The 18,499-nt window shown below is 41.7% G+C and overlaps 1 pseudogene; it reads right to left on the bottom strand.

Moving 5' to 3' along the window:
• Positions 1 to 532: 532 nt before the first annotated feature.
• Positions 533 to 938, bottom strand: LOC143381958 (small ribosomal subunit protein eS12 pseudogene; annotated as a pseudogene).
• Between the last annotated feature and the right edge of the window lie 17,561 nt (positions 939 to 18,499).

The raw sequence follows: 18,499 nt of genomic DNA, 5'->3' as shown, positions 1-18,499 counted from the left end.
GACTGTCCCAGACCAGAGGAAACCAAAAGATATGATGATCAAATGTAATGCAGTATTCTGGGTGGGATCCTGGGAAGAAAAAAGATATTAGTGGAAGAACTCGTGAAATCCAAATAAAGTATACAGTTTACTTAATAATCATATTCAAAACCAAAACTCCAGGCAATTCTTGGGTCTGCTTGGCTCCAGGCTGCTGTGAGCACTTTGGCCACCACTGGAGAGAGTGGAGACTCTCAAACTTTGGTGCCAGTAGAATCCCCCAGAGGGGTTGTTAGTCCAATAAGCCCCCTTGTGAGATTCTCATCAGTCCCATGGTGAACTTGGGGATGTACCTTGTTTTGTTTTGTTTTTTTAAGAGAATCAAATTTGTAATTTAGTCATTTCTTGCATTTGATGTACGCTATTTTGGTTGGGCCCTGGGGATTAAGTCCAGGGGCACTTTTTGTTTTTTATTTTGCAGCAGGGTCTCACTAAATTGCCAAGGATCTTGCTAAATTGCTGAGGTTGGTCTCAGACTCAAGATCCTCCAGTCTCAGCCTCCCAAACCACTGGGATTACCCATGTGCACCACTGCTCCCAGCTTGATGTACTCTTCGATGACATTCTTAACCTGGGATTCTCTGTCATAGTCCTTAACTACCACACAATTGCAACTGACCACTCTAGTAGATTTTCCATCTCTGCCCACACCTATCATTCCCATAGTTTCTTGTCATCAACAACCTTAATTAGACTCATTTGGTATTCAGCTCAAAGGACTTTCACTAGCTTGTTACACATAGGCTGTTACAATGAGATGCAAGCACACAAAGAAGAGCTTGGTGCTTGTTCAAGACTGGCAGCATGTGCGAGGCCATTGTGAAAGGTGCCTTTCAGAGCCTCTCATAAAGCAGTGTTAAAGTCCTGACACCTCCAGCAGCATTGCCTTCCTCCGTCATGGTTGTGGGTTCCAGGTAGAGCTGAATCTTGTTTGGGGGAAGGGTAACCAGGCATTGAACTCAAGGGCACTCGATCACTGAGCCACATCCCCAGCCCTATTTTGTATTTTATTTAGAGAAAGGGTCTCTCTGAGTTGCTTAGTGCCTCACTTTTGCTGAGGCTGGCTTTGAACTTGGGATCCTCCTGCCTCAGCCTCCCAAGCCACTGGGCTTACAGGTGTGTGCCATCGTGCCCGGCTGGAGCTGAATCTTGAATGTAACTGAGTCTTTACCTCCTCCTGACTGGGCAATAGCTGGAAAAATGGGTATACACTGTTTTTGGTTTTTGGTTTGTTTGTTTTGCACACAGGGATGCTCTACCACTGAGCTACACCCCCAGCCTTTTTTTTTATTCTTATTTTGAGTCAGGATATCACTAAGTTGCCCAGGCTAGCCTTGAACTTGCAATCTTCCTGCCTTAGCCTCCTGAATCATGGGGATTACAGGCGTGTACTGCTGAGACCAGCAGGACATACATTTTTTTTTAATTAATTTTTATTGTAGGTTGTTCAAAACATTACATAGTTCTTGATATATCATATTTCACACTTTGATTCAAGTGGGATATGAGCTCCCATTTTTACCCCATATACAGATTGCAGAGACATACATTGTTAATAAATTCTACTAGGGGTTCTGAGATGTCACATTTTGAACACACTGTCCTGGAAACCAAAATCTGATATTCTACTCATAATTACTATACCCATTAATAAGATGTGAGTTCCCCTAGAACAAAAATCTGAAGATAGAAAGAGCATGAACTTCCATTTATTATGTAACATCTCCAGTCTATTTGGGGCACTCAATGAGTTTCTTAATAGAATTCTTACACCATCTGACATGTGATAAGTGTAAAATGAACAAATACTGAAAATAAGGAATTAATAGGAAACCTGCTGACACATTGTCCCTTCTGATCATCCTGATCTAATAGGACCAGAAGAATCTATTTTCTCTGGCATTCAATTCACATTTAGATCCTATTCTTTTATTTTACAATATAGGCATAACGATACCCTTAAATTTGTTTGCAGAATTAGAACCATTTCAGGGTGCTGTGTACTTCTTCCAGGGGAATCCCAAGTTCTCATTCTTCATGTTCTCCCTGCTCACAGTTCCTCTCCTTAGGATTCTCCCCAATCCAGTCTACAATCCCCACTCCACCCCAAAACACACACTCCTAGTTCAATCTGACCTTAGTGTTTGCTGAAAGATTGTTTCCTTGCCCTGTCTCTGCTGCTGGTAAGGACTCCTTCAGCCTGCTCCCAGACGGCACTGTCCTTCTCCTTCACGCTCCCAGCACCTGCATTCTGCATCTTTCCATGCCCGCTAAACTAAACTCTGTGTTGATAGAAAATATATCTGTCACATTTCTCACTGCCTGTCTAGCTCATGACATAGAGCATGGCAGACATTAGGCGCTAAATATAAGAATGCTATAAGAATGTTGAATGAGCCGGGTGCTGTGGCGCACACCTGTAATCCTTCCAACTTGGAAGGCTGAGACAGGAGATTCACGAGTTCAAGGCCAGCCTCAACAACTTAGCCAGACCCTGTCTCAAAATAAAAAATAAAAAGGGGATAGGGATGTGGCTCAGTAGTAAAGTGTCTCTGGTTTCAGTTCCTAGTATCCCATCATCACCCAAAAAAGTGAAAGTTGAGAACTCTGAAGTTCTTTTCAGTTGTAGGAAAATGGGAAGGCTCAATGAAATATGTACCATTTCTTTTGGAAATTAAAAGATAATTTAATTTAATTTGTAAATGAGAATGCATAAGACCACAGGAACTGTCCCTCAACATAATCACATAATCATTCCAACAATATCATCATGACTTAATAAAAAGAGAACAGAATTCCTTTTCTGGTTTATTATTTTTAAATTTTATATGCATACATAATGTATATATATATATATAATTTTAATATATATGTTTATAAAACTATGTATATATATTTTTGGTATTGAGGATTGAACCCAGAGAGGTTTTTACCACTATCTAGTGCTATCTGCTCCATCCATCCTGGAGCCTCAGTCATTCCTTTGCCCCTTGTATCTGTGCCGATTTTGTTACCCATCTCCACCTTGGTTATAGGTATCAAGGTGCTTGTGTTCAAGTAACTCTTATTTTGATTAATAATGGCCCCAAACACAAGAGCAGTAATGCTGGCAACTCAGATATGCCAAAGAGAAGGCTTGCAGTGCTTCCTTTAAGGAAAAAAGGTGGAAAGTTCTTCACTTTTACATTGTTGGTGGGACTGTAAATTAGTACAACCACCATGGAAATAAGTATGGAGGTTCCTCAAAACACTAAGAATGAAACTGCCCCATGACCCAGCTACACCACTCCTTGGAATTTATCCTAAAGTCACCATACTATAGTTTGGTTTTTTTCCCCATTTTTTTTTAATTTTAATATTTATTTATTTTTTTTTTTTAGTTATTGGCGGACACAACATCTTTGTTTTTTGTATGTGTGCTGAGGATTGAACCTGGGCCGCACGCATGCCAGGCGAGCGCGCTACCGTTTAAGCCACATCCCCAGCCCCTTCCCCATTTTTTTTTAACGCACAACACACAATAGCCAAACTAAGGAAACAGCCTAGGTGTACATCAATGGATGAATAGATTAAAAAAAAATGTGGTATATATACACAATGGGGTTTTATTCAGCCATAAAGAAAAGTGAAATTACGGCATTTGCAGGAAAATGGATGGAACTTAAGAACATCAGGTTAAGTGAAATAAGCCAAACTCAGAAAGTCAAGGGTCACATGTTTTCTCTCACATGTGGAAGGTAGAGAGGAAAAAGGAAAAGGAGGGAGGCAGATATTATGAAAATTGATGGGAGATCAGTAGAGCAAAGGAGAAGGACCGGGATGGGGATGGAGGGAGAGGCAAACAAAAAGGGACATACTGGGGATGACATTGGCCAAATTATTTTGTTATATCCTGTGTATGTATGAACATGTAACAATGAATTCCACCTTGGTGTATAATCATAACAACAATAAAAAATATGAGGGAAAAGGTAAAAAGGTCTTGATTTAATAAGGAAAGAAAAGCATTGTATGCCGAGTTGCCAAGAATTACAGGACATTTTGAGAGATGTACACATAATTTTTATTATAGGGTATCGTTATCATTTGTACTATTGTATTATTAGTGATGCTGTTGATCCATTACTGTGCCTACTTTTTTTTTTCCCCCAGTACTAGGGATTGAACCCAGAGCCTCACATATGCAAGGCAAGTGCCCTACCCCTGAGCTACATTCTTAGCCCTTTTTAAACAAGGATGTGCTAAGTTATTGAGGCTGGGTTACAGGCATGCATTACCATGCCTGTGGCATACTCTTCCTATTTCAGGGGTACGGGAGGATACTGGGGATTGAACTCAGGGGTGTTCTGTCACTGAATCATATTTTTAGCCCTTTTAAAATTTTATTTTGTATTTTGAGACAGGGTCTTGCTAGGGTGCAGAGGCTAACCTCAAACTTGAAATCTTCCTGCCTCAGTCTCTGGAGTAGCTGGGATATAATCATGTGCCTTATGTGACTATAAGTCGTACTTAATTTTTAAATTAAACTTTATTATAGGTATATACGTATAGGAAAAATATCGTGTAAATAGGTATGGTACTACCTGCAGTTTTAAGCATCTATTGGGAATAAGCAGGGGACTACTGTATACTTGTTTGCATATTCATCTATTGGACAAATATTCACTGAGCAGTTACTTTGCACCAAGTGGTGGTCTGGGCACAGCAGATGCCAAATGGATGAGAGATGAGCTTTCTCTTGAGGAGGTGGTGATAGGCTGTAAGTTGAGATACATGTCAACAAACCATTATACACAGAGGGTAGCAGCTGTGGGTGTAGGTCTGAAGTGATATGGGACCTCTTCAGCAGAAGGATGGTGAAGGTTGGAAAGGTGAGCTGAAACTCATGGAAGAGGTGATAGTGGAATTTGAGAGCAGGCAAAAGGTGTTTTTCTGCAGAACAACAGAGGAAAGTCCTGCAAATGGAGGAAACACCAGGAAACAAGGTCAGAAGCACAAACAGCATGACAAAGGACAAGTGGTCTCCCAGTCACTGCTGTTGCCACCAAAGACATAAAGAGAATTGGCACAGCTCAGTGGTAGAGCACATGCTCAGGATGCACAAGGCCCTGGGTTCAACCTATGGTACCACCAAAATAAATAAATAAATATCATTTGGCAAAAAAAAAGAAAAAAAATATGTAAGATGTGTGAAAAACTGAAGAGAATTTTCTTGAAAATTATAGGAATCAGGTACAGTGGTGCATGGTTGGAGTCCTAGCCACCCTAGAAGCTGAGAGGAGGAGGGACCGCTTGAGCCCAGGAGTTTGAGACTAGTCTGGGCAACATAGTGAGATCCTGTTGAAAGAAAGAAAGGAAGGAAGGAAGGAAGGAAGGAAGGAAGGAAGGAAGGAAGGAAGGAAGGAAGGGGGAGGGAAGGAGGGAGGGAGGGAGGGAGGGAAGGAAGAAAGGAAGGAAGGAAGGAAGGAAGGAAAGAAGGAAGGAAGGAAGGAAGAAAAAGAAGTTATAGGGTGTAGCTAAGAGATAGAGCATCTATTTAGGATCTGCATTGCCCTGAGTTCAATCCCCAGTGCCAAAAATAAAATAAAATGACACAAAACAAAAATTATCTATATTGTTATTATATAGGTAGTAATTGTGAGTCTGCTCTAATTTTTAGAACCAAAAAAACAAAAACAAAAAAAAACTGAATTTATGTTTTGGGGTAGTCTACTTTTCCCCAAAATCCTATCCAGTGGCTCATTTGGCAGCTCTGCTGAAGCACTTCATTTTCCCCAGTGGCCTCCCTTAATCTGTTTTTGTCAGTATTTTTCTCTGGAAGACCCTGTTCTCATCCTTGCCAATTTCTTCCTTTTTAGTTGTTTTTTGGTTAATTCAGTGTTTGCCTATGATTCTACCATTTCTACATCATTTTCATCAACTGCCTGAAACCTGCACAAAGGTTATTTATATTATCTCAATTTTTGTGTCCCAAACTAAACAGAGATGCTTGGACAATGATTACCAGCTCTGATGCTACAGGAAAGAAAACTAAGTGTCCTCTCCTCTCAGTCATCAACACAGAATACAGGGGCCTACCCACCACCCCTTCAGATGCCAATTGCAAGTCCCAGGGGGTTTTATGTGAACTTCAGACTCACAGGCTGTAAATAGGGTCGCCCAGCCTCTTCCTCAGTTTCCATTTCCTAGAGTGGTTCACAGAACTTAAGGAATCCCATAAATATGCTTTTATAAAGGGAATTAGAAAGGGTACCAATGAAAATGAGATGGAGAGATGGATAGGGAAAAATATGGGGTTATTGGGACAGAGTGTCCACCTAGGAACCTTCAAGAGTCTAGCTATCCAGAGGCTCCCAGAACCCTGTTTCCTACATAGGCATGAATGATGACATTATTGGCCATTGGTGATTAACTCAACCTTTAGCCTCTCTGCCTTCCCCAGACTAATCCTGCCTTAATCATCCCACTGTCCAATTTGCCATCATGAAGCAACCTAGGGAATGACAGCCTTCAATCAACTCATTAGTACGGAAAAACATATTTATCACTTTGGACACTTTAAGGACTTTAGAATTTGTATGTCAGGACCAAGTATATACAGTGGTCCTTTAATACCCCCAGAAGGATTGGTTCCAGGACCTTCAAGAGTTCCCAGATCCTCAGATACTTAGGATCCTTAGGAAAAATGGTATAGGGCCAGGCATGGTGGCACTTAGGAGGCTATTTAGGAGGCTGAGGCAGAAGGATCACTTGAGCCTAGGACTTTAAGGCCAACCTGGGCAACTTAGCAAAACCTCATCTCAAAAAATAAAAATTGCAAAAACAAAAATAATTAAATGGTGCAGCATTTACATATAACTTATGCACATATCCCTATTATGGTTTGGCTATGAGGTACTCCCTCAATTGTGTATTAATGCAGGAATATTGAGAGGTAAAATGATTAGATTGTGAGAACTGTAAACTAATCAGTCCATTCCATTAGTCCTAGCTTGAATGGACTAACTAAGTGGTAACTGTGGGCAAGTGGGATGTGGCTGGAAGAGGTGGGTCATTGGGGATGTGCCTTGGAAGGATGCATCTTCCCTTTGGCCCCTCTCCCTCTCTCTTTGATGAAGTGAGGAGCTTTCCTCAGCTGCTGCCCTTCCACCACGATGTTCTGCCTCATCTCAGGCCCAAACCAATGGAGTAGGACCACCATGGACTAAATCTCTGAAACCATAAACCAAAATAAACTTCTCCTCCTCTAAGTGGGTCTTGTTGGGTATTTTTGTCATAGCCACGTAAACCTGACTGACACATTCCCATTATTTTATTTATTTTTGCAGTGCTGGAGATCAAACCTGGGATCTGGTATATGTTAGCCAAATGCTCTACCACCGAGCTACATCCCCCGCTATGAATTTTTAATTTTTATTTTTTATCTGAGGCTGGTTGAATCTGCAGATACGGAGGGCTCACTATAGTTCACAATATCACACACGCTGAAGAAGAACTGCTAGAGTTCCATGTGGCTAAAGTATTGAACATGAGGCAGGCAAAGTGGGAAAACTCTTGACATTTGCCAACCTTTGTCTTCAGCTAGTAACTGCAACTTTCCAACTTACAGATTCCTCATCTACCTTGAGGAAACTGTCACAGGAGTTCAACAAAACCACACAAGTGAGAAGAGCTGAACTTGTATCAGGAATATGACTGTCCCTCCCCACAATGCCTTGGATGTTCTGCATTACATTTTATTGATTGATCGACTTGTACACTGATCGATTTTTATCTTTTCACTACTCTGTCAAATAAGTACAAAACCACAGAGATGAACTTGTTATGCTGTAGGGGAATAAAGAGAGGAACTCTTTGTTGATTTTTAAGACAATGTTACCCAAGAAGTTAGTTTCCCATTGAACAGAGAGATAAAAGCTGAACAAGAATGCAGGACATTACATATGCTGAGGATGATACTGCTGAGACTAAACAGAGCTGGCATCTGTGAGACATGCACAGACTTTTTATTCCAAGGCCATGGGATTCTGGAATCCATCCCTTCCTCCATGTCATTTATTCTAAAGAAGTAAGTAAATTAGGCAGTGAAACAGGAGAATCAGCCTGGCTCATTACAGCGACAAAATTGAATTTATAAATAAAAATAAGAAATGGAGCACGTCCTGGAATCTTCTGAGAAATTATTGATAAACGTGGGACTGGATTGACAGCTCATCTGAAATGCAATTTTCTGTTTATTGTTCTCTACAATCACTTCCGAATTCATGTTTTAACATATTTGTTTTTGGAATGTTTTATTTCCCTCAAGAATGAAGGGATTCTTATTTGAAAATGAGCTAAGTGGTTTGCAACCATTTACAATGGAAATTTATATGCTGTGACAGTAGCCTAAATGTAACGTTTACCTTATATTATTCCAGTTACTTCAGAGGTACCCCAGAGACTAAATCTCACCAGCAAGTAAAGAATAAGGTCCTGGTATTCTTATGAGAAATTGAACAGTATAATGAAATTTGTTATCAAATCAGAATCTTAAGATCATGAACAGCATGAGGAAACGGATTTGAGATTTTGATCTTTGTGATTCATGTTCCAGCTACACAGTTACTACATAATAAGAGTAACTCAAGAGAAATTGCCTGTCACATCTCTGAGGTGACTTTTCAGCTATTTTTCTTTAGGGTTAATTTCCTGGGTATAAGTTGCAAGGATGAATTATCACATTTAAAAAAGAAAAAAAAATGCTGATAAGCCATATATTAATCATATACACCCTTGGTAAAGTTGTAACCAAGAAATGGTCATGTAAGCATTAAAGGAATATTTAAGGAAACTATTGATTTGAGAACATTCATTTTGCAGAGCTGGACTAGATATAAACAATGAGGCCCATTTGGAAATCTAAATTTCTCAATATCACTTTCAGAAATGATCCACTTATCATCTGTTACTTCCAATTCCCCAATAGAAGAGCTTTCTTTTCAGTGAATTTTTGAATATATAAGGAAATTTCTATAAACACATTAAAAAGAAACTAACTCAACAACCAAGGACCTGAATCAGCAGTTCACCGAAATAGAAACACAAATAGCTTTTAAAAATGAAAAATGCTTAAAGGAGGCAATTGTTAAAGAAAAAAAAAAGTTGTGTAAGAAATGCAATCTGACCCACAACTTAGATCAGCAACAAATAATATTTATGTAATATGAAAACCCTAAACGTAACTAGCTTACTGAACAAAATGGACTTGGGAAAGGAAGCTGCCAACCTCCTCGTCATCTTACTTTTGAGCCTCATCGATGAAATAACAGATAGTTTTTGTAGCTTTTCCAAGTATTTTTGGGTTATTAATGAATAGTCTCTCCCCCCTCCCCAAGGTAACCCAGAGTTAATTTGAAGTCAAAACATCCAGCTTTTATTCAAGTTATACTTTTCCTCACTCACAACTTAGACCTGACACAGGCTTCAAGTTTGCAGTGTTCAGGAAGCATACATAGGGCTTCCAAATAAATACAGGAGTCCCAATTAAATGTGAATTGTGGAAAGCAACAAATACTTCTTTTTTTTTTTTTTAATATTTATTTTTTGGTTTTCAGCGGACACAACATCTTTGTTTGCATGTGGTGCTGAGGATCGAACCCGGGCCTCACGCATGCCAGGCGAGTGCTCTACCGCTTGAGCCACATCCCCAGCCCCAACAAATACTTCTAATAAAATCATGTCTCCAATAATATGTGAGATGTATTCATATTTTAAAAGCATTTAGATTTAACTGGCCATCCAGTTATTTTCATTTGCTAAATCTGGCGACTCTAGATATAGGGTCAATGTCACGTGTTCTATCTTGCTCACTGTACTGCCTCCACTTATAGGCAGACATGGAAAGGGTAGAAATCAGAGGAAGAAAAGCTCTTGATTTGCATAGTTGTCATTTGCCCTGAGTTCCCTCTTGGAGTATCAGATATCCAAAGCTGACTCCAGGGACCAGTCTCATCTCTGGGGGTGTTTTAGATTAGTGACCTGGACCATTGACAATTGTTGCCTCAGCACATAGCCTCTGGTGGTTCACTCTTTGTTGGAATCATTTTTTCACCCTTCCAGATGGTTCTGTTGGGTGAGGAACTTTTGATAGCAACCCAAGGGCAGCTTTCTTCCACAGCATCCAATCTAATTGCTGAGTACAGTGGTGCACACCTGTAATCCCAGCAATTTGGGGGAGGTTGAAGCAGGAGGATCACAAGTTCAAAGCCAGGGCTCAACAATTTGGCAAGGCTGTAAGCAACTTAGTGAGAACTTAACTCATAATAAAAAAATAAAAAGGGCTGGGGATGTGGTTTAGTGGTTAAACATCCCTAGGTTCAATCCCTGGTTACAAAACAGACAAACAAACGAAATCCAATCTCATCCACAGAAAACCATGTCCTCACTCCCCACATCCTTGGAAATGTTCAAACTCATTCTGCTCCCAGGCAGGTTGCTCTGGCCAGCTTCTGGCCTTTGAATTTTCTTACTTTCCTTCCTCCAAACTTCCAGGAACGCCCACTGGTCTTTTGGAACCCCCCTTCACTTGGTCTAGAACAAGTGGGAAGAGTCATTCTCCCAGCCAGCATTGGAGGCGGGGTGGGAAATATAACCCAGGTGACCCTCTCCGAAGCAATCCTTGTTACTCACCCCTTCAGCCCTCCGTTAATTGTTATTTTTTTTTTTTAAAGAGAGAGAGAGAGAGAGAGAGAGAGAGAGAGAGAGAGAATTTTAATATTTATTTTTTAGTTTTCGGCGGACACAACATCTTTGTTTGTATGTGGTGCTGAGGATCGAACCCGGGCCGCACGCATGCCAGGCGAGCGCGCTACCGCTTGAGCCACATCCCCAGCCCCTCCGTTAATTCTTGGCCTTCTCTTTTTTATTATTTTGTACCAGGATTGAACCCAGGGGCACTTGCCTCTACACCACATCCCCAGCCCTTTTTTATATTTTATTTAGAGACAGGGTCACACTGAGTGATGGCCTTCTCTTTTATAGACTGAAGGTAGTTAGTGGCCAGGGCTGGGAAAAATCACTTTGGGGCCACCTCGTTTGCAAATGCTACCTGGATTGTCTAGAATCTCTGTTAGAATGTAGGGCTTCTTTTTACCTATTGTTCTCAGATTTAGAGTCTTAATTGAATTTCAAAGACTGAAAAAAAATCTATTTTAAAAATCTATTATATAACTAAAAATGGTTATATAATCATATTGTGTAGATGATGAGAGGAGAAGTGTGTATGTGGGGCGTGGATGAGGGTGAGATAAACCAAACTTCTCATTTGTTGTAACAGGGAGGCAGAAGAGAGTATCTAATACTGACAAATCAAGAAGTAGCAGCATGGGGCTGGGGTTGTGGCTCAGTGGCAGAGTGCTTGCCACTGAGGCACTGGGTTTGATTCTCAGCACCAAATATAAATTAATAAATAAAGATCCATCAACAACTAAAAATTAAAAAAAAAAAAAGAAAGAAAGAAAGAAGTAGCAGCATAAGCACAACCTTAAAAATATAGAGCTAAATACCAACAGAAGAGCCAAGTAGTTGAAAATGTTTGCCTTTACTATAACCCAGAGACTGCTGAAGCAGGAGGATCACAACTTTGAGGCCAGCCTCAGCAACACAATTTAGCAAGACCCTGTCTCAAAGCAAAAATAAAAAAGGACTGAGATGTGACTCAGTGGTAGAATGACCCACTACAAAAGAGAGAGAGAGAGAGTAAGAAAGAAAGGGAAAGAACTAAAATGTTTGCCTTTAGGAAGTGAGAGTGGGTGGGGGTTTTCAGATGAGACAAAGATAACTGCTGTTTTTCAATATAAACTTTTTAATATTAATTTTGAGCACTGTATTATTTTGATCACAATAAAAATATTTAAATGACAATTTTTGCCAATACCACAAATAAAATATACAGTTATCAAAACGAATGAGATGGGGCGTGGGGGGGTAGTTCAGTGGTAAAGCCCTTGTCTAGCATGCATGAGTCCCAGCAACAATCCCCAGCAACACTCCCCTCCCTCCCAAAAGAAGAAAAGAGGCAAAGGTATTACAATAACGATAGCCAACATGTACATAGTATTTGATGTGATCAGTTGTTGTCTTAAATTCTGGGTTTATATTAACTCATTTAATCTATGTATCTTACTTTCCTAGGGTTGCTGTAACGAAAGTGCATCCAATTGGGTGGTTTAGAACCAGAGAATTCATTGTTCCATGCAGGTCTGCAAGCTAGAAGTCAGAAATCCAGGTGTTGGCCTAACCATGCTCCCCTGAAACCGTAGGGTAAAGACCCCTCCTGGCTTCTTTTAGATTCTGGTAGCTCCAGAAATTCCTTGGCCTGTGGCAGCATAACTCCAATCTTTACGAGGAGTTCTTCCTGTGTGCATGTCTATGTCTCTGTGCCCAAATTCCTCTCTTTTATTATTTATTTTTTTATTTGTTTCTTTGTGATGCTAGAGATTGGACCTAGGACCTAGCATGTGCTAGATAAGTGCTCTATCCCTGAGCCACATCCTCAGCCCTACCCCCGCCTCTTTTAAGGATATCAGTCATATTGAATTAGGGCTGACCCTAACAACCTCATTTTAATTTGATTAAAGACCCTGTTTCTGTAAAGACCCTATCTATTTCCAAAAGAAGTCAAATTCTGAGGTACTGGAGGTTATTAGCACTTTAACATTTATTTTGGGGGGATACAAGCCAATCCATAATATTATACAAGGACCCAATGAGCCAAGCACCATTCTTATTGCAATTTTATAGATGAGGGAATCAGAGCACAGAGAAATTAGGAAATTTACCCAAGAAGACACAGCTAGTTAATGGTTGGAGTGTAATTTAAACCCAAGAAGTTTAGCTCTCAAATCCTGGGCTCTTAACATCTAGACCACACTACTTTCCTATGTTAAGCACACAAAGGAAGATCTGTGAGTAGATTATGCTATCCTTTGTGTGAAAAGAAATTAGGGATAGTTGGCTTTCACAGAGCCCAGCTTTGTTTGGTCAAGGATCAAATAAATTCGTGCATAACTAAAGAATCAAGTGTCTTAATCTGATTCAGATAAAATGTGTGTTTAGGCCGGGCATGGTGGTGTATTCCTGTAATCCCAGCAACTCAGGAAGCTGAGGCAGTATGATCCTGAGTTCAAAGCCAGCCTCAGCAACTTAGCGAGGCCATAAGCAACTCAGTGAGACCCTGTCTTTAAATAAAATATTAAAAAGGGCTGTGCATGTGACTCAATCCCTTATACCCAAAAAAGAAAAGAAAAAAAGTCTGTTTAACACCAAAGCCCTCCAAGCTGCTAGGATCACTCGTTCCTTTATCACTAAAGTGAGAAACCCAGTGACCTCCTCTTATCCTAAAGCTTCTTGTGGGGCTTGCATGTCTCCTTGTCTCTTCTGACAGTATTTATTCTTCCCATCTCATTCCCTCCCTAGACTGCCCCCTTTCAAGATCTCCACCCACGGTAGTCACCACCTAATGTGTATCATCTCTCTAAGGGCCAGGCTAGGATGACTCAGAGATCTCCTGAAGGTTCAGAGCTATGGAGGGAAATTACATCTCAAGGAAACTCAAAGAAAAAAAATCAGAATGGAGTATTCTACATCCTTGTTCCTCACAATTCCTCAGTCATTCCCTTCCACCTTCTCTTCCAGTGGGCACTAGGCTCCTCTGCTTCTGATTTACCCCTTCTCTTCCCTGTCAAACCATCTGCCCTTGTTATGGTTTAGATGTGAGGTGTCCCCCAAAAGCTCATGTGTGAGACAGTGCAAGAAGGTTTGGAGGAGAAATCATTGGGTTATAAAAGCCTTAACTCAATCAGTGAATTAATCTCCTGAATGGAGATTAACTGAGTGGTAACTGAAGGTGGGTAGGGTGTGGTGGAGGAGGTGGGTCATTGGGGGGTATATCTTTAGGGTATTTATTTTGTATCTGGGAAGTGGAGTCTGTCTCTCTCTCTCTCTCTCTCCTTCCTGATAATCATGTGAGCTGCTTCCCTACACCACACTCTTCCGCCAGGATGTTCAGCCTCAGCGCTAGCCCTGAGGAATGGAGCTAGCTGTCTATGGACTGAGACCTCTGAAACCATGAGCCCGTAAATAAACTTTTTCTCCCCTAAAATTTTACTGGTCAGTCTTTTAGTCACAACAGTGAAAAAAGCAGACTAAAACAGCCTTTTAGTCCTCCAATCAAATTATTCTTGCTATTCCAGGAGAGGGGAATAAAGAGAGAAAGAAGGGCCACATCTTTCTTCCCAAAAAGACCCAAGCAAAACATTTCTCCCCAGCAAGAGTTCTTCCTCTAGCTTTCAGAAAAATGACTCCCCCCCCCACCAATGCAGAGTTTGAGATCCATCTACAGTTCAATGAACGCTAGTTCCTATATCCACCCTATTTTGAGCGGAGCCGGACCCCAGGATTGAGCACACCATCCCTCTGTCTTCAGTTTTGCCTTCAGAATGAAGGCGTTGCCCTAAGGAGGGATTCAGTTGCCACATGTAAATGGTGGAGAACAGAGGCTGGCCTGTGAGCTCTTGGGGGGCTCTTGCTGTCACTCTCAGCTAGTAAACTTGAGACAGCAGTAGTTTCCTTGGGCTCCCACTGCATAATACTACAAACTAGATGGCTTTAAAGAACAGAAATCTATTCTTTCACGTTTTAGAGGCCAGAAGCTGTTATCAAATGTCAGCCTCCATTTGAAGGCTCTAGAGGAGAATCCTTTGTTGTCCCTTGCCGCAGTCCGGCTGGCTGGGCAAAATAACTGGGGGGGTGACGAATAACTTGTGTACTTTGATGCAGCAGGAATGGAAGCCGTTAATTGTAGGATAACAGAGGTATTTATACATTTTGCACAGCTTATCTTAATTAGCATAAACTAGATACAGCAGTCAACCAATCAGGAATCTCCACACTTAATGGCTCGCTTTTGTTACTTTACAAACCACTCCCTCTGGCATTTTGCCAGGCGCCATCCAGACTTGTTTACAGACTCTAACATATCCCCCTTTTGTTTAATTTAAATAACGACCATAGTGGTTTTTACACAAACACCATAAATAACCTGCTAGAAACAGAAAGGGAGGATACAAAATGTTACAATATTAATCCAATTGATGGCTCCATGCAAGAAGCCCTTGGAAAAATTATACCAGCAATGACACCATTAGCAAAGATACCGGGTTACAATTTGTTGTAGATTACAATTTGTTATCTCAGTCCAGGTAAAACAGTGTCTCAATAGATTAACTCACAGTCCAGGTAAATCACAGTCCAGGTAAGTTCTGCAGGCAGCTAGCTCAAGTTGTAGCAGCAGAAACAGCAACAACTCTGAAGTCTTGTCGGGTTCTCAGCCGAAGTTTCCTCTGGTTCTCAGCAACACTGTAAATTCTTTCACCTTTGTTTTCACTAGCACTGGGACGAAGGCAGGAACTCCGGATGGCTAAAGAAAATCCTGTAGCATTTCACTAAGAAAACAACCTTTGGAACAATTTAGTACATTATCTCAAGGTTTTTTACATTTGAAATAAGCCTTAATAGTACTCATTACTCATCAGCCTCTTGGTGTGGGAGACCCATTGTAGTTACTGGCCTTAGAAATGATCAAACTTCAGGGACGCCAGTAGCATCTTCTGCCAGCTGTAGCGTCCCGGGCAGCCTCAGATGGCCCTGGGGAGAGTCCCAGACTCAAATTGCTTCTGGGCACAGGGAGCAAAAGCCTGGGAGACTGTGCCTCCAGGTCAGGTCTAGATTTGGGCTTGCAATGGCATTCGGCTCCCCCGGGCAGGGGGGCGGGGAAGAGCCCGAAACTGCCGCTTGGAAAATTCTTGCTGCGCCATGATCGGCTCGCTCACGTGGCAACCGCTGCCCAGATTCCGATTCACGCACCCTCCGGTAACGAAAAGTAATCAGTAATAGCCTTTTGCTGCAACTTTTTTCTTGATAATCCTTCTTCTTCTGAACTTTCTTTTTCTTTTTGACTAGAGTTTCTGGGCTTTTATCAACACATGCCCTAACTATTTTTGGTTCCACTGGGGTGCCTCTTTCCTTTATCAATTTACTTCTCACCCCTTCCATATTTTCATCACAAAGACAATACAACATTTCAAGACAAAACAAGACACAAACATACTGCATCAATCTTCTCCATTTTCTCGAAATGGCCATTTTTCCTCTCGCCCTATCTGCCTAGGGACGAGCAGATTGCTCCCGTCCTATCTATGGACAGGCAGCTTTTTTCGTCACTTACCCCCGAGTGTCCCGGGGCTCCCCGTACGGGCCACCATCTGCCGTAGTACGGCTGCAGCAGAATAACCGGGGGGTGACGAATGACTTGTGTACGTTGATGCAGCAGGAATGGAAGCCCTTTATTGTAGAATAAGAGCAGTATTTATACATTTTACACAGCTTATCTAATTAGCATAAAATAGATACAGTCAACCAATAAGGAATCTCCACACTTAATGGCTCACTTTTGTTACTTCACAAACCACTCCCTCTGGCATTTGGCCAGGCGCCATCCAGACTTGTTTACAGACTCTAACATTTCTCTGGCAAAATAACAGGTGCCAATCTGACTTGTTTACAGACCTTAACAGTCCCTTCCTGCTATAATGGTTCCTGGCACTCTTTGACCTTCCTTGGCTTATAGTTACATTCCTCCAAACCTGACCCTGGCAGCACATGGCCGTCTTTGCTCTGTGTGTCTATACATGTCTCTGTGTTCACTTTCTTCTTTTCTTCCTTCCTTCCTTCCTTCCTTCCTTTCTTTCTTTCTTTTCCTTTTTTTGATGCCTGGGCCAGAACCCGGGGTCCAATGCATGCTAAGCATGCACTCTACCACTGAGCTATATCCCAGCCCCTCACTTCTTATAAGGAAACCTGTCACATCAGACTAAGGACCACTCTAATTCAGTGTGACCTCATCTTAATTAATCACACCAACAAAAACCCTCTCTCAAAATAAAGTCACATTCCTGCTCTGAATAGACAGGAATTCTAAGGAGACACCGTTCAGCCCAGCACGGTTGACAGAGCCATATCTGAGGCTTAGGGTTCTATGAAATGCAACTCAGGCCAGAGCTGTCAGGGTCAGGTGCTGTTAGAGGCCTGCTTGGTGGGCCTCTCCAGCTCTTCCCAGTGCTTCCTGTCTTCTGGGCTTCAGCTACTTGCTGAGGCGGGCCTTGAGATCCAACTGCCTAAGCCTCCTGAGGCACTGGGATTATAGGCATGTGTTAGGCAAACACTAACAATTAGGAAATAAACAGAAACTACTTCTTGGACCCAGGAATATCCAGAAGCTGGAGATTCAAGGAGAACAGAGACTCAGATCCTGTTCACTGAGCCACAATCCCTGAATGACTGAAGTCTGGTCCTGCTAAATTTCAAGAATGCTAAACTCTAATCATACCCAGAAATGAGGTAAGGTCCCAAAGGAAGTACCAAGCAGGCTGAGCCAGACCACTCAGGCAATGACAATCAGATGCCCAGACTGCTGGGGCCCACGGGAGGTGGTCTGCAGGCCAATCATTCTTCAGAATTTGGTTAGAAACCTTAAGAACTCTGGTGCAATGTTAGTGTTTTTGCTCCTTTCTCTTTCTATGGCTCAGTTGCCTTTTGGTGTCCTGTAATTGGTATACTTAAGAGATTTAAGAGTGTGATTAGGCTCTGTCATTTTGCCCCAATGATAAACTCCTGTTGAAAACCGGTTTGCCCCTGTGGTTTATCTCCCCCACTCCTGCCAAACTCTCACCATAGCTACCATGTACAGAATATGTACTATGTGCGTGCCAGGCAATTATAACTTCTCACCATGTGTCACGAGGGAAGATTTGCTAGCTTCATTTGACAGATTAGGTTCAGGGAAGGTAAGTTACTGGCTGCAGACACCATTTTCATGTGGTCTGTCTGGGTGTTAACTACCATATTCTACCCCGGTCCTCATCATGAACATCAGGAGGAGATCACTAGAAAAGAAAAAAAGGCTGGGAGCCATACGTATCTGCCTTGGAGGCCTCAAGGTTGGTGGGTAAACACACAAATGGTGAAGGTGAAGTGCTGGGGTCAGGCCCTTGCTCTGCCAGTGACTAGCTATGAGACTAGGAACCAAAGTTTTATGTTGGCCTTTTCTCGTTTCTAAACTGGTTTGATGATACTAACCTAGGTCATTGGAAGACTCAAAAGACATGACACATGACAAACAACTAGACGAGTATAAGAACATTTGGAGGAGCATTTTGGGAAGCTCTGTTGCTTTTATGATCTTTCTCTTTTAACTGGCCATAGGATGGAACTGACATGCCCATCCTCAGCTGATCCCCAGAGGGTCTCTCACTAGTGACTACTCATGCAGCACACTGCACAACCCACAATGCCTGTCATTCATGTAAACTGCGATATGACTAGTGTCTTTAAGTGGGGTGCATGGGTGCAACTCTTATCC

This window comes from Callospermophilus lateralis, chromosome 16, assembly GCF_048772815.1.
Source record: "Callospermophilus lateralis isolate mCalLat2 chromosome 16, mCalLat2.hap1, whole genome shotgun sequence".
Classification (NCBI taxonomy): Eukaryota; Metazoa; Chordata; class Mammalia; order Rodentia; family Sciuridae; genus Callospermophilus; species Callospermophilus lateralis.
This window is presented reverse-complemented; position numbering and strand designations above follow the sequence as displayed.